Source organism: Stegastes partitus, unplaced genomic scaffold (genome assembly GCF_000690725.1).
Source record: "Stegastes partitus isolate 25-593 unplaced genomic scaffold, Stegastes_partitus-1.0.2 Scaffold19, whole genome shotgun sequence".
Classification (NCBI taxonomy): Eukaryota; Metazoa; Chordata; class Actinopteri; family Pomacentridae; genus Stegastes; species Stegastes partitus.
In genome coordinates, this window is record NW_007577750.1 from 1,127,045 (window position 1) to 1,142,737 (window position 15,693).

Below are 15,693 nucleotides of genomic sequence, written 5' to 3' on the forward strand. Positions count from 1 at the left end.
GGGATTATGTGAGAAAAGAGCAAAGATGAGTAGCTGAACTAATCAAAGGGAGCAAATAATGGCAGAGTAAAAGCAACAGATTTCGGAATTTAGGAATGAAGTGACTGAACTCGTGCTAAGCCCCGTATAAACTCGAAATTTAAAATTAAAATAATTTTTCACGTATATCCAACACGGCATCAAACAGAACATAATTTCTCCCACAACATCCGATTTAATGAAAGTTACTTAACCTTCACTCAACTTGGAAATCCACTTTGTGATCATGATGTAACCCTTCCATAAAACATTTTGCCCATATGGCAGGTTATATAGACATAATGTAATAGCAGGCTGAAAACAGATGATCAACCATCAAACATAATCTTCACCTTCACATTTAACATCACATCCATATTAAATTCTAATCCTACATGGCAAAGAAAACCCATAAGATGTCTTGGTGGATGTATTTTTTTGCAACCCAAACCTACTCTCCTGACACACATGTGAGCACACATACAGTTTTCCTCTGTGTTACCTGTTATAGAAGCCTTTGCTCCTTTGCCCCCTCCTCCCCTCAGATGTTGGCAGGTATAAAATGAGTTTTTGGGTAGAGAGAGAGAGATAATGGTTCCCCCATAATCACCAGAGGCCAGCTCTGGTTCTGGCAGGTGCTATCACAGTAGCGACCCAGTGGTGCCTTCTCCCCCGAGATAAGGTCAGGGGGATGATGGGTGGGAAGATGGTTGGAGGGAGGAGCAGAGGAGGAGAGGAGAACAGGGCAGAGGGGGGCAAAACGTGAGTCACAGGCGAGCGGCTAGCCTCGCCTTATCTCCCCCCAGCGGCTGCTGCTACTGGCTCCCAGATGCGGTGGGCCAGAGCAGCCGTGTCAGAGAGATCCCTCTATCAGCGACACACAGGCACCCCTCACCAAATACGAACCCAGCAGGAGGACACACCGGGACTTCATTACCTCTTTAAAACTCCAATCAGCATGCAGGAGAGAAGCAAAATAATCTGCAACTTTTTTGGTATATCAGGAATCCAGAGGAAACGCACACAAATCTGCCACTCCTTGTTTTCTCGCCGGGGTTATTGATTGTCTTTTTGTAATGACAGCACAATTTCCTTGCGCTGACCGAACAAGTTTCTCTGCTCTCTGAATGTGAGGTGAAAACAGTGTTCTTTCAGCATGTTGGGCAGGGCTTAGACAGGATGCAACTTTTCACCTTGTGCAGCACAAGTAAAGCATGTGAAAGTCAGTAGCTGGGACGGCTGGCGTCTGGTGGTGAGAGCAGACATATGGTGAAGCGTCTTGCCTGCCTGTGAGACACCTGGACACTACTAACTGCCTGAACTTTTCAACTCTGTGCTATCCTCATAGCATTTTGGGCCAGCATATACAGAATTGCAAAAAAATACAACTAACTAACTAACTAACACAGCTTGATTTTACACAGAAACAGAAAACACAACAATGCAAAAGCTTGAAAGTAATAGAATGATGGAACCTTGCAAGTGCTGACTTACAGTATATTCTCAATATCACTGAAATAAACTAACCTTACTTGATAAATTCACATCTTAAATATTTGTAATTATTATCTTGTACACTCTGAAGACGCTGCTGGTAAGAGCAGTACCTGAAGCTAAAATTCTTTGTTGTGCTTATGCTTGGATGATCTAAATAAATTGATGTTGCAGTTGCCAGAACTTTAATGCTAAACTTTTTATACCGAAATCTCATTTCAGAGTAAACAATAAAGCCTCATTTCACAGTAAACTGTTCATAGGGGCTTTGTTTCACTTTTGCCAACAGTGAGAAAGGATGAATGAGAATACTGTAGGCTAGCATATAGTCCAAAGGGAATAACTACAATGATTTTACACTCACACAAAGTGAGAAGGGGGGGGAAGACTGAGTATACACTGGCAACCTCCTTCTATCATTGGAAACACCACTACCAGACAAATAAGTCAGTCGAGGCTTGTTCACCTTTTCTCTCTGTGGTGTTTTTAGAATACACACCTGTTTGGCACAGACAGCTTCAGGAAAAACCTCCAGATCTTAACAGAACTCTATAAGTTAAACCGTCCCCATCTGTCACAGTCGAGCTCCACACAGATGCACATTGAGCGCTCCTCTTTCTTATCCTTCTTGCAGCAGACTTGGCACTCATTCAAGAACTGTCAAAGCACACCTGCTAAATTAAGCCGAGCCTCACACTCACGCAGACGCGAGCTCAGGAATAACACACTGTATATGCTCATGCTGGACACACATTGTGACACATGCACGCACACACACACAGATGGGGAGAGATATTACACTGATATGGGGGGAATGGGGTTGCAGGTGATATTGTTCATAATACACGTGTTTTCAGATGTTTTTAGGTTGGCTGTTTGACTGCATCAAAGCATAAAGCGCTATGTTTGGATTGTGTTTTTCTTTTATCTGTTAAATGAACATTTCTTTCATGTCTTAAAAAAATACACCTGACATTTGATGACAAAACTGATTACAGCACAAATTAACTAAAAAATGCAAAATGTTTAACTGAGGCTGATGTATTAATACAATTGTCGTACATGATAGGCCTATTATGCCTGAGTCAAAAATAAAAGCCCATAATCTTTTTGCCCTAAACTCAAACATGATGCCCATTTCTCTTGACCCCCCTATGCCCTCTTCTTCTCTCTTGTGGCTCGTGGCATGCACAGCCGCTGAGCTGCTCTAAATAGGTGCCACTGTGAATTGGAGACAGATGGAAACGAAGGTTCCCTGCAGAGTGGTTCCCCTGCAGCTGTTCTGTGTACCCGGTGCCAGGGCGTGATGACAGCTCAGCAAGGGGGCACCCAGAGTAATAGAAGACAGCACCATCTCCGACTCCCACCCACCAACCCACCCACGCATGCACACACGCACACACAAACACACACAGGCTGTGCAAAGGTGCAAAGAGGAGGGGTGTTAGCTCCAATACCAGCCTCCAGGAATGTGAAAGTAGAGATTTAAGTGAGGAGACAAGCGATAGACACCTATAACGCAACACATTTCCACTGCTCTATGGGAACCAAACAAACACACACACTAACAGATGCCTAAAGACTCATACATTAAATATTAGCCTACTGATCTCCAGTAAATAAAAATTAAACTGGAAATTAGGTGAGTTACATCTCTGACCACTGTAGGAATCTCCCGTTGTGACTGAACAGCACCTTTATTGTTATCATTATATTATTTTCACTCTCCATCTCACTCAGCATGTGAAGCAATATTTTGACATGTCAGGAAATGTGCTTATTCTTGCCAACATTTAGATGAGAGGATTGATACCATCCTCTTATCTGTCTCATGAATATAAAACTTTGGCCACCAGCCAGTTCGCATAGCTCTGCATAAACTCTGGAAACAGGAGGAAACACAAGTGTGTTTCTGCAAGGTAATGTAACAATATCTGCCTGCCAACACCTCTAACACTCACTAATTAACAGGCTACATCTAGGGGTCAGCAACCCACGGCTCCGGAGCCGCATGTGGCTCTTTCATACTTCTGCTGCGGCTCCTTGTGGCTTTGGAAAATAAATAATGAGTATTTTAATTTAAATGTATTTTATTTTAGCTTGTTAGTTTTTAAAATCCATCCATTATCCATTATCTATACACTGCTTAATCCTAACCAGGGTCGCGGGGGGCTGGAGCATATCCCAGCTGACTTAAGGCGAAGGCAGGGGACACCCTGGACAGGTCGCCAGTGTATCGCAGGGCTACACTTACCAAGCACACTCACATTCACACCTATGGACAATTTAGAATCACCAGTTAACCACAACATGTTTTCGGACCGTGTGGGAGGACAACCGACGCTGCATGGGGAGAACATGTAAACTCCTTGCAAGTGTGTCCTCTCTGGGGTGCGAACCGGCGACCTTCTTTGCTACGAGGCAACGGTGCTAACCACCAAGCCACCTTGTAGCCCTATTTTTTAAAATTTAATTATAAATTTGAAGATTTTTGTGAACTTGTAACATAAAAAAAAAACATGTTTAATTATTTTGTCGCTCAAAATATGCGTCACAACCGCCAATGTGGGACACCCGCCAGCACACGCACTGTTGCCAACTTGATGACTTTCTTCCTAAATCTGGCAACTTTCCAAATCCTCTTGGTGACTTTTTTTGTCAAAAGCAAATAGCGACAAATCTTTCTGGTGTTATTGAAGACTTTTCTGGTATTTTGGAGACTCTGACGTGACAACACATATTGTTCTGCAGTTACTGTCCTCAGCAAGCAGTGGGTGCTGCCGTGAGCTCCTCCCCGTCCCAAAGCACTCACAGGCGGTCAGCAGTCTGGAGCAGCAGTCCCAGCTGCAGTCAGCAGGACAGCGAGATGGCAATTTTACTTTGCTGCAGGTGAATAATTTAAGATCTGCTTTATATTTCATAAATACAAGGAGAATTCAAATAGACACTGAGTATTTTATTTGAAAGTAACCTTCAACCCAGCGTCTTTTTTTTCTTTTTGGAGTTCAAAATGTTTTTGTTGCATGCAAAAATAAAATTTCGTTTTCTCTGAAGCAGTTCACTGATTTCATAAACGCAACTGTAACCCACATATAAATATGGTTATGATCAACGGCATAAAAGCTTCAGTAAATGTGATGTAGTTCATCTTAGCTGTTACATTTTGCCCTGATAAATAGATTCAGCAATTTAAGGGTTAAGAGCATGCATGGCTCTTGGCCAATGAGCTGCACGGCTCTTAGCCAATGAGCTGCTGCAAAACGGCGCATTGTCCCGCCCTCCACCTCCAGCTCAGGAAGCGGGCCTTTCTCTCCCTCTTTTCGCCGCGAGCTCTGAGCAGGCTGAAAGCGAAGACGGAGATTCATAGAAAAAGCTGAGAGAGATTCAAAGTTTCCAGGCAGCGCTATCGTGTGTTTCTGCCTTGTTCCCTTGTGAGATCGGTCAGGTTTTTTTGTGTCCCCCCCGTTTTGCTGGGTGGATTAAATGTTGATGGCGAGCCAATCCTGTGGACGAACTGGTTGAAGCCTTCTTCCACTTCACGGTGCAGTGTGGTAGGCCAGCGACAGCAACAACAAAAGACCCTTCCCCACCATAATATACTTGCCCCTCTTATACACACACACACACACACACACACACACACACACACACTACTGGGACTTTTGGACATTTTATTTGGAACTTTTAAGGACTTTTAAGGACTATACTCACCTTCACTCACTGGAGGAAGTGTACTTGGTGTGGGCTCGTGGAAAACTATTTCAATTCAAGGGTCTTGTTGCTGTGAAATGATGTGATCCATGTGTTGTGAATTCTATTTTGCAATTCTCATTTTGGATTAAGCCTGAATTGTAGATTTAAAAAGGGTGCACCCAAGTAATATTTTCAGCGTGAATACTTGACTGTGAAAAAGGGTTACAGAGAGATTGTTGGTACCAAAAAGAATTTTCTATTTGAAATATTTATTTTATTTTATTCACGATTTTTTATTTTTTATTTTTTTAAATACAGGCCTGAAGTGTCTCAAGTTTAAAGTCTCATTCTCTTCAATTCTCCTGTAAGTAGCCGAACCTATCGCCCAATCATTTAGGTTTCTTTATATTAATTTCTGTGAAGTTTAACCTAGTGGAAACTGTCTTTTAGTAAAAGAAGAGTTACAATTGGCGAGCCAGCCAGGAGGAGATATTGTGAATTGCATGAAACTCATTTTGTTAAACATTACAACAATAAGAACAATAAAAAACTAAGGAGAAAATGGAAATTGTAACTATAGAGTCAGTTAAAATCCCTAACTCGGTAATTATAAAAGGACTTGCCAACAATGATACTGACGAAGAAGTTGCCTCTTACCTTTTGAAACATGGCTCTATTAACCGCCACATCCGCATAGATGATCCACAGTCAGAGTTTCACCAGCAGATGATAGCAGAGTTCAGTCATGCTAGCGCAATGAATACATTAAGTCCACTTTTGCCAATAAGCTTCCAAAGCTCTGTTCAACCTGAAATCACATATGAAATCAAGAGTCTATCTGAGGTGTATGCAGCAAATGCAAGAAATGTCGCCAGAGCATATGTGAAACAGCTATCAGAAATGGCCAACCTGAGCGGACACTCACTTGAGGATATGTTCAAAGAAGAGTTAGCTAAGCTAACTATGTCCTCTCAATCTTCTCAGCCTCAAATGTCTCTGCCTACTAATAGCACTGAAACAGACTCACATGCGCAGTGTGACCATTCCCCTGATCCATTTCTTGCTGATTCTTCTCCGATACCAATCCGAAAACAAAACCTGATCAATCTTGAAGTGCCGATACAACCCAACCCCATGCTGGATCTTAACCCACCAACTGTCCAACGGGTAGTGGTTGAACATGTAGTACGCAGTGGTGAAATGCCTTCACACTTGCCCATGCCAAGTCAATTTAGAGCCTTCTCTGGAAGCATCCGTCAAACAAACAACGAAGCAGATTATGAGACGTGGCGCACAAGTGTTGAAGTCCTCATAAGTGACCCAGCCGTTTCTGACTTGAACTGCACTCAGAGAATACTCGATAGCCTGTTACCACCTGCGACAGATATCACGAAGCATTTAGATAAGATATGCCATTATTTAGGCCCACATGCTAAACCCTCTGAGTACCTGAAAGTACCTGAAAGTATTAGATTCTGCTTATGGAGCTGTGGAAGATGGCGATGAGCTCTTTGCGAGATTTATCAACACGCTTCAGGATGATGGAGAAAGACCGTCGGCCTATCTGCAAAGATTACATGTTTGTCTGACAAAAGCCATGCGACGCAAAGGTGTCAGTGCGTCAGAGTTTGATAAACAGTTATTAAGGCAGTTCCTTCGTGGCTGTTGGGAGGACAGTCTCATCAGTGACCTCCAGTTAGGACAAAGAAAAGAAAACCCACCTTCTTTTTCAGAGTTACTCTTGCTTCTACAGACTGAAGAAGACAAGCAAGCGGCAAAAGTCAACCGTATGAGACAACACCTTTGTCGGAACAAACCCATTCCAAACAATCCTAAGCACCATGTCAAATGTGCAAACAGTAAGTACCAGTGCACCTGACTTTGATGTGTTAAGAAAACAAATAGCTGATTTAAGTGCACAATTTAACAGTTGGAAATCAGAAACTCAAAGACAAAAACAACCCAAGCAGCCAAAGTGTCAAACAACCAATGCCAAAGTTGAGGCCCGTCCAATGAAAAAGAAAGCTCCAAACACACAGACTTTTATCAAGACCAATCCAAAACCACGTCCATGGTATTGTTTTCACTGCGGTGAGGATGGCCATATTGCATCATCATGTGAAAACGAACCAAATCCGTCTTTAGTCGCCACAAAGAAAAAACAACTGAGAGAGAAGCAAACCAGTTGGGAAGCTTCAAACAGTGCCGATGACGAGTCCCATTTAAACTGAACCCAGCCTCCAGTGTGGGACAAGTGGGGGCTTCAGAAAACAATTCTCGTCCTGAAACACGAAAATCCTTTCTAAAGAGTGCTGAATTCAAAACACCACCAACAAACCTTCCAAAAGGCTTAGTAGGAACCAGAACTACAGCCAATGTCATCATTGCTGTCAAAGAAACAAACTGTCTCTTAGATACAGGGTCACAAGTGACAACAGTTCCCCAGAGGTTTTATGAACAGTACCTCTCATACTCACCCATCCATCCGTTGGATGATCTTCTCGACATCGAGGGCGCTAATGGCCAGTCAGTTCCATATTTGGGTTATGTGGAACTAATGATCACCTTCCCAAAAGATTTTGTTGGCTCGGACATTAATGTTAACACGCTAGCCTTGGTTATTCCTCCTCTGCGGGCTGAGGCACAAGAGCAGTTGCTAATTGGGACAAACACTTTGGATTCCCTCTATGCTGACTTTCATCAGTCCAGCACAAACTTTGAGCCAGTCTCTTACGGTTACAGAGCGCTTCTTAAAATCCTGGAAATGCGCCAGAAAACATCTAGTAACTGTAGTCTTGGCTGTGCAAAGCTGAAAGGTAAACGACCAACTGTAGTGGAAGCAGGGCAGACAACAGTTTTTGAGGCTTCAGTATACTTACCAAAAACAGTCACCGAGAGATGTGCAATCATCGAGCAGCCCCTAGCCTCTCCATTGCCCAGTGGCTTACTCGTGTTGACTGGTCTTGTCGATCTACCAGCCAAACGGTCCTGTGAACTGCCAGTCGTGATAAAAAAATGAGACAGATCATGACATTTTTGTTCCGTCAGGCAGCGTGTTGGCTGATGTTAATGCCATAACTAGAATCCTACATAAAGAACAAACAGTGAGAGTGTCGAGCCCTTCTGACCAATCAAAGGACCCCACTCAATCGGAAAAAATCAACTTTGACTTTGGAAACAGCTTGCCTGATGAATGGAAAGAACGTGCCACAGAAATGCTCAACTCAACACCAGAAGTGTTTTCGCAGCATGAGCTAGATTTCGGACAAACAGATAAAGTATAACATCAAATAAAACTCAGTGATGAAACCCCATTCAAGTCCAGACCACGACCAGTACACCCCCATGATGTAGAGACTGTACGAAGACACCTCCAGGAACTACTCGACGCAGGAGTGATACGGGAATCTGACTCCCCATTCGCCTCCCCGATAGTAGTTGTCAGAAAGAAGGATGGTTCTGTTCGTCTATGTATTGATTACAGGAAGCTCAACCTCCAGACCATCAAGGATGTGTACGCACTCCCCAATCTTGAGGAAGCATTTTCGGCTCTCGCAGGATCAAAATGGTTTTCGGTCTTGGATCTTAAATCCGGGTACTATCAAATTGAAATGTCAGAATCAGACAAGCAGAAAACAGCCTTTGTGTGTCCCCTGGGGTTCTGGGAGTTTAACAGGATGCCCCAGGGGATCACCAATGCACCCTCCACATTTCAAAGGCTCATGGAGTGGTGTATGGGCCCAATGAATCTTAAAGAGGTTCTCGTGTTTATTGATGACCTCATCATCTTCTCGTCATCCCTCGAAGAACATGAGCAGCGCTTAAACAGAGTCCTGCTGAGATTAAAAGAGTTTGGACTGAAACTGGCACCGGAGAAATGTAAATTTTTTCAGAGCTCCGTCAAGTATCTTGGCCATATAGTGTCGGAGTGTGGTGTCGAAACAGATACAGAGAAAGTCAAAGCCCTTACAACTTGGCCCGTCCCAACCAACCTCAAAGAGCTAAGGTCATTCCTGGGCTTTGCTGGGTATTACTGGCGTTTCATCCAGGGCTACTCCAACATTGTAAAGCCCTTAAATGAGCTAACTGCCGGTTATCCACCAATCAGGAAAGGGAAGAAGAAGCCCACAAAGCAACAGAGCTCTGTATACCACAATCCAAAAGAGCCATTTGGTCAAAGGTGGACTCAACAGTGTCAAGAGGCATTCTAACAGATCATCTGTAAGCTTACCTCAGCCCCAGTGTTGGGTTTTGCTGACGTCAAACTCCCGTATATCCTTCACACGGATGCAAGCACCATTGGCCTTGGTGCAGCCTTATACCAACTTCAGGATGGAGGGTTGAGGGCCATAGCTTTCGCTAGCAGAGGACTTTCAAAAAGTGAAATGAAATATCCCGCCCACAAGCTGGAGTTCTTGGCCCTTAAGTGGGCCGTCACCGAAAAGTTCTCAGATTACCTGTATGGTGCTGATTTTACAGTAGTAACGGACAGTAACCTGTTAACATACATTCTAACGTCTGCAAGACTAGCTGCAACCAGTTACCAATGGCTTTCGGCCCTGTCCACCTTTTCGTTCCAACTCCATTACAGGGCGGGTAAGCAAAATGTTGATGCGACACTCTCATGGTAGTCCAGGTGATGATCCTATATCACAGAGAGAAAGTGAAAGAATCACACAGTTTGTTCTTACTCACCTTGGCAATGATGACACAGGCGCAGTCCCTAGAGAAGTAATACAGGCCATCTGTGATAAGCACACAGTTGCTACTGTGAATCTAGATCCAGAGTCACTTACCTGTCCAGGCTGAGCCTTGGTTGAATCCCTAGCTCTACATGCTAATGCTGTCCCTGACAACTTTGAGGTAGAACAGGGAGATGGTTTTCCTACTGTCCCATCTTTTACAGAGGATGAGCTCACACAGAAACAGAGGTTAGATCCTGCTCTTAATGCTGTAATAACTCAGTTAGAAACTGGTCAGACTCCATCTCCCCGTCTTAGAGCAGAACTGCCCAAGCTCCCTTTGTTGCTCCGCGAATTTAATCGTCTTGAACTTAGGAATGGAGTCCTTTGTCGCAAAAGACAAACTGGTCCAAACATCTCTCTCCAACTCGTGCTCCCCGAGGAGCTAAGATCAATGGCCCTCAGACATCTCCACAATAACATGGGGCACCTCGGAGTGGATCGCACCATTGATTTAGTCAGGACCAGGTTTTATTGGCCCAAGATGCATGTGTCAGTGGAGAAAATGATCAGTGCATGTGAGCAATGTGTCAGACGGAAGTGTAGGCCTGAGAAGGCGCCCCCCCCTATGAACATACAGACAAGTAGGCCCCTTGAGTTAGTCTGCATAGATTATCTATCTATCGAGCCAGACCAGTCTAACACAAAGGATGTATTAGTCATGACTGATTATTTTACAAAGTTTGCAGTTGCTGTCCCTACAACCAACCAGCGAGCTCGTACTGTCGCAAAGGCCCTCTGGGAAAACCTTATTGTTCATTATGGTGTCCCAGAAAGACTTTTGAGTGATCAGGGACCCGATTTCGAATCAAAGACGATAAGTGAACTGTGCGAGATCACTGGCATGAAAAAAATATGCACAACACCGTATCACCCCAGAGCTAATCCCGTTGAGAGATGCAATAGGACACTCCTTCAGATGCTTGGTACAGTAAGTGACAATGAAAAGTTGCATTGGAAAGAACATGTAAAACTTCTGGTACATGCATATAATTGTACCAAAAATGACATGACAGGCTATTCGCCCTATGAACTAATGTTTGGGAGGCAACCGAGGCTCCCCATTGATCTAGCATTCGGATTGCCCATTAACACTCAGAAGAAGTCACACTCACGGTATGTCAGTGATTTAAAACAAAGATTGGAGGAAAGTTTCAAAATTGCCACCTCAAACGCACAATAAGACGCGTTTCGACAAACAAGTGGTTGAGTCAACCCTTGATGTAGGCGACAGGGTCCTGGTACGGAATGTTAGACTAAGAGGAAAGCATAAGTTGGCAAACAGATGGGAGGATGAAGTTTATGTGGTTCTGAGGAAAGCAGGTGAACTACCAGTCTATACCATTAAACCGGAAGGGAAGGAGAGACCAGTCCGAACGTTACACCGAGACTTGCTCCTCCCCTGCAATTTCATACCTACCAAAGACCCAAAAGTCTCAGACTACACGGAAGACAAGGCAAACTGTTGTTCAGGGAAATGAGGAAGACTATGACTCATAGTCAGAATACTTACCACTACCTACCTGGATACCCATGTCCTCTTCCATTTCTGACAAACCACCTGAAGCATTGCTAACTTTCCCTGTGCCTAGTGCTGAAAGTGTACAAGAACAGTCTTCAGCCTGTAATGAACCGGAAAATGTCAATGAAACTGGACAAGTCAACCAAACTGAACAAGACCATCCTACCAAAAATGATAATTCAATGGAATGTGACAATTTAAATGAAAGAGACAACCAAATGGAGGAAATAAAGGAAAACGAAAACCTACCTGATCATACGGACCTACCTGAACCTTACCTGAAAGGGTGCACCCAAGTAATATTTTCATCGTAAATCCTTGACTGTGAAAAAGGGTTACAGAGAGATTGTTGGTACCAAAAAGAATTTTCTATTTGAAATATTTATTTTATTTTATTCACGATTTTTATTTTTTATTTTTTTAAAATACAGGCCTGAAGTTTCTCAAGTTTAAACCTTTGTCCGAGTCTCATTCTCTTCAATTCTCCTGTAAGTAGCCGAACCTATGGCCCAATCATTTAGGTTTCTTTATATTAATTTCTGTGAAGTTTAACCTAGTGGAAACTGTCTTTTAGTAAGAGAAGAGTTACACAACACACTATAGTTTTTTATACATAGCATAAAGGTAAAAACGATATATGCAGTGTTATCTTCATTTTAGATGTCAAAGGGGTTTTATGGCGCCTGGCATTTTCTTTTCCATGGGAAACGGGTCCAAATGGGTCTTTGAGTGTTTAAGGTTGCCGGTCCTTGGGCTACAGCATGCTGATTTAATTCAAATTGAGGTTAAAAAGGATCATTTCTCTGTGAGGACTTTTTAAAGTTGTTTTTAAACCAAAATGTTCAAGAAAATTCAAAAAACATTTTTAGAAGCACACTTCACTTGGTTTAAGATGCTGATACTTTTCAAGAAAAATTACTGGAATAATTAAGACTTTATTATGACAATGCATACTTATATGACAATACTTATATCGAGCTTTTCAAGACACTCAAATACGCTTTACGCAAGAGACAACAATGCAAAAAAGATTTTTATCTCCATTTCATTTGCAAGGACCACACCATCAATTTTAAGCTTGATTGTTTATTGGATGTGAATGAGCATTATGTTGCTGATGACTGAGTTGAGCTGTTCCAGTATGGGAAAGGCTTAGTCAGGGATCAGTGTCGGCTCCTGAGCTGGCAGACCCTTAAAAAAGCCTCCCTTAAAAATTAAATGAAGAGTTGGCGTAATGTAAGTTTTAAGGGTTGGAGTGGATGAGAAGCTGAAAAACTCAAGGCCCTTTGCATTGACAAGGGGACTGGAAGCTGCACCAATACGAAAGAGTGGTCAGAAAACAGGCTAGGATTCTGGGTGCTATTAGGACTTGCTCAAAGTGGAGGAGGAATCAGGATAACTTTGCCACTTGTCTGGTCTCTGTAATGTACAGAAAGTCAGAAGATGAAGCATTCTGAGATTTTCTGTTTTGTTTACGGAGTACAAAATATTTCTGAGGGATTAGGTGTGAATCTAGTTTGAAGTACATAAGGAACATTGGATTGCGCACTTGATTGGATTGGCTTCGTTTGAATTAATACTCCAGGCAGTCTTCAGGGTGGTGGAAGATCTTATATAGGATATGGTAGAGGTACGGTAGGATGGCGATGCAGATCAAACTCGGTGCAGCATCAGCAGTAATGTGGGCATTGTACCTTCTATCACGTTGAGGGAGCTGAGCCAGAGGGCAAATCTTTTCATTTACCATTCAATCTACATTCTAACTCGAACCTGTGGTCATGAGCTTTACGTAGTGACAGAAGAACGAAGAAGAAGAAATCACGGGTACAAGCAGCCGAAATGATTTCCTTTGCATGTTGGCTGGGCACGGCCTTTGCGGTAGGATGAGAAGCTTGTCATCTGGAGGGAGCTTGTAATAGAATCGCTCCTTCATGTCAAAAAGAGTCAGTTGAGGTGGTACGGACATTTGACTCGAATGCCTTCTCTGCGAGACTGTTGACAAGGTGTAAAGAGGGTAGTGAAATTGGAATTCCACTGCCAGAATGAAGGCAGCTTGATGTGGAAACTAACAACTCTGAGGCTGGATGAGCTCTGAGTGCATGTTTCAGTGCTGGGATGTTGATGAGAGCAGACAGGACAGCAGACATGATGTAGTGTTAGTGACTTGGTCAAGTTTTGTGGGGTTGTGCAGCAGACGCAGTAGCTCAGCTAGGTTGATATGTTTACCAGTAAGGATTTGTAGACGAAGCTTGGCTGAGATTTGAACTGGTTTAGGGGATTGGTTGTTTAATCAAAGTATTACTGAAGTTCGGGAAACTGTGTGTCGAGAATAAGTTGGCAACTCATTGTCAGTAGTGAGAGAAAGAGAGGTTGCTGGGAATGGGGAATGGAGAGAAGGAACTGGCAACCTGGTGCTGAGAGAAGGAGGAAAGGGTTGTTTAGAAGAGGAGACAATGAAATGTTGGATTGCCACTAGGGTGCCAGAGATAATGCTTGATGTGGTGAAGCAGGGAATATGTCAGATAAAATGAGCAAAGAAATGGAGCAAACCTGGCAACCATGACAGAGCGACAGGGAGCGTGGTGACGTCATGCTCAGGTGCACAGCTGAGATGTCTGCCAGGGAGAGAATTCTTTTGATTCATCATGTGTTGAAGGCTCCGGGAGTTTGTGAGAAACTGAAATAGTTTGGCTTTGCTGTCTGCGTGGTAGCAGGTGAAGTTCTCTAAAGACCAACGGCGATCCAGTCAGAGATTTCATGTTGAGGAATGTAGCCAGGAGATCTGTCTGTGGCGTAGGAGCGTGGCAAGTATTTCTGGGTGAGGGAATGAGTTGACTTCACTGGATGCTTGGCTACTTCAGATGCCAATTCTTTTTTAAAAAAAATAAAAATAAAAAATAAATTTTCTAAAACTTTTAGACTGGCACCATGGATCAGTGGTGTCTTGCTCTGTGCATGAGAAGCAAGAACGACCATGTGAGAAGGGCAGAGTGGTGTGTAAAGACTGAGGACAGGAAAGGGAGTGACCGAAGTGTGGTGCTGCTCCTGAACTTCAGCTCAGGATTTTATCTCCATTTGAACTGTTTCTGATCAAAATCTATTTATTTTGTTTGATCATGTAACATTTAACCAAAAAGTAACCAAAAATAATAATACATGATACTCACATAGACCTTTTCAAGACACTCAAACACACTTTACAAAGTAGGCAACAGTGCAAAAGATCAATTAAGGAAATTGCAATTTTGCCATTAAAAGATGTGTCTTTAGGGATTTCTTGAATATTGAGAGTGAGAAGGATTCTCTGATGCTTTTGTGAGTTCCAGAGGGTGGGCATAGTAATGGAGAAAGCCCTGTCGTCTCATGTCTGGTTCCTTGCATAGTTGGGGGGAATAGGAGGCTGGCATCAGCAGATTGGAGGTCAGTCCGATAGGGGGGAGCTAGGTTGCTTTGTAGGTTATGAGAAGGACTTTGAAGCAGATTTTTTGGTGGGGTTTGAAGAATGTGGTCACAGGTATGGGAGTGGGTGAGCAGGCAAGCAGCAAAATTTTGGATGTGTTGAAGTTTCTTGAGTATTTGGATTATGCACTGTACAGGAGACTTGTAGTGATCAAATCTGGATATGATAAATGCTCGAAAGAGAGGTACTGCAGCTGAAAAGGAGAGGTGTTTTTGAGGTTGAAGAAGGCTGTTTTAGCGATGTGATTAACATGTTGTTCTGAGGAGAGGGTTTAGACTCTCACAGCAAAAACAGTGTGAAGCACATAGTGATTTAACAAGTATTTGCAGCTATAGTTTACAGAAAAGGTTAGAAACTATCACTTTGCTCTCAAAGTAAAGAACTGCTGCTGCTGCTGACATTGTAGATGTGGTATTTGTGTAATAAAAGTGTTTACACCTTTTGAACTGTGAGGTTTTGTGCTTTCAAAAGATGTACAATCAAGGCCAATGCCATTAAAAATAAAGTGGCAGGATTGTCGCTCTGGCAGTTGTGGGTGGCGTTGCACTTTAAGGTGCCTCCACAGTGGCTTCAGCCTCAAGCTGCAGTAGCAACTGATTGCTGGCATCCAAAACAATTTTAAAATGTATTGAAGTCAGCAATCCCAGACCTGTGAGACAACATCACATGACTCCGAAGACCTGAGTGTTTTGACCAAGGTTTGTGTGTTGTTGGTGTGTGTGTGTGTGTGTGTGTGTGTGTGTGTGTGTGTGTGTGTGTGTGTG

General features: G+C 43.1%; 1 long non-coding RNA gene across 1 annotated transcript in view; it reads right to left on the reverse strand.

The window, feature by feature from the left end:
* The window catches only part of LOC103365469 (uncharacterized), a 1,888-nt gene extending 1,261 nt beyond the window's left edge, over nucleotides 1-627 (reverse strand). Inside the window, exon 1 of the long non-coding RNA XR_520610.1 lies at nucleotides 521-627. This is a non-coding gene — a long non-coding RNA (uncharacterized LOC103365469). The remainder of the gene's footprint in view (nucleotides 1-520) is intronic.
* Between the last annotated feature and the right edge of the window lie 15,066 nt (nucleotides 628-15,693).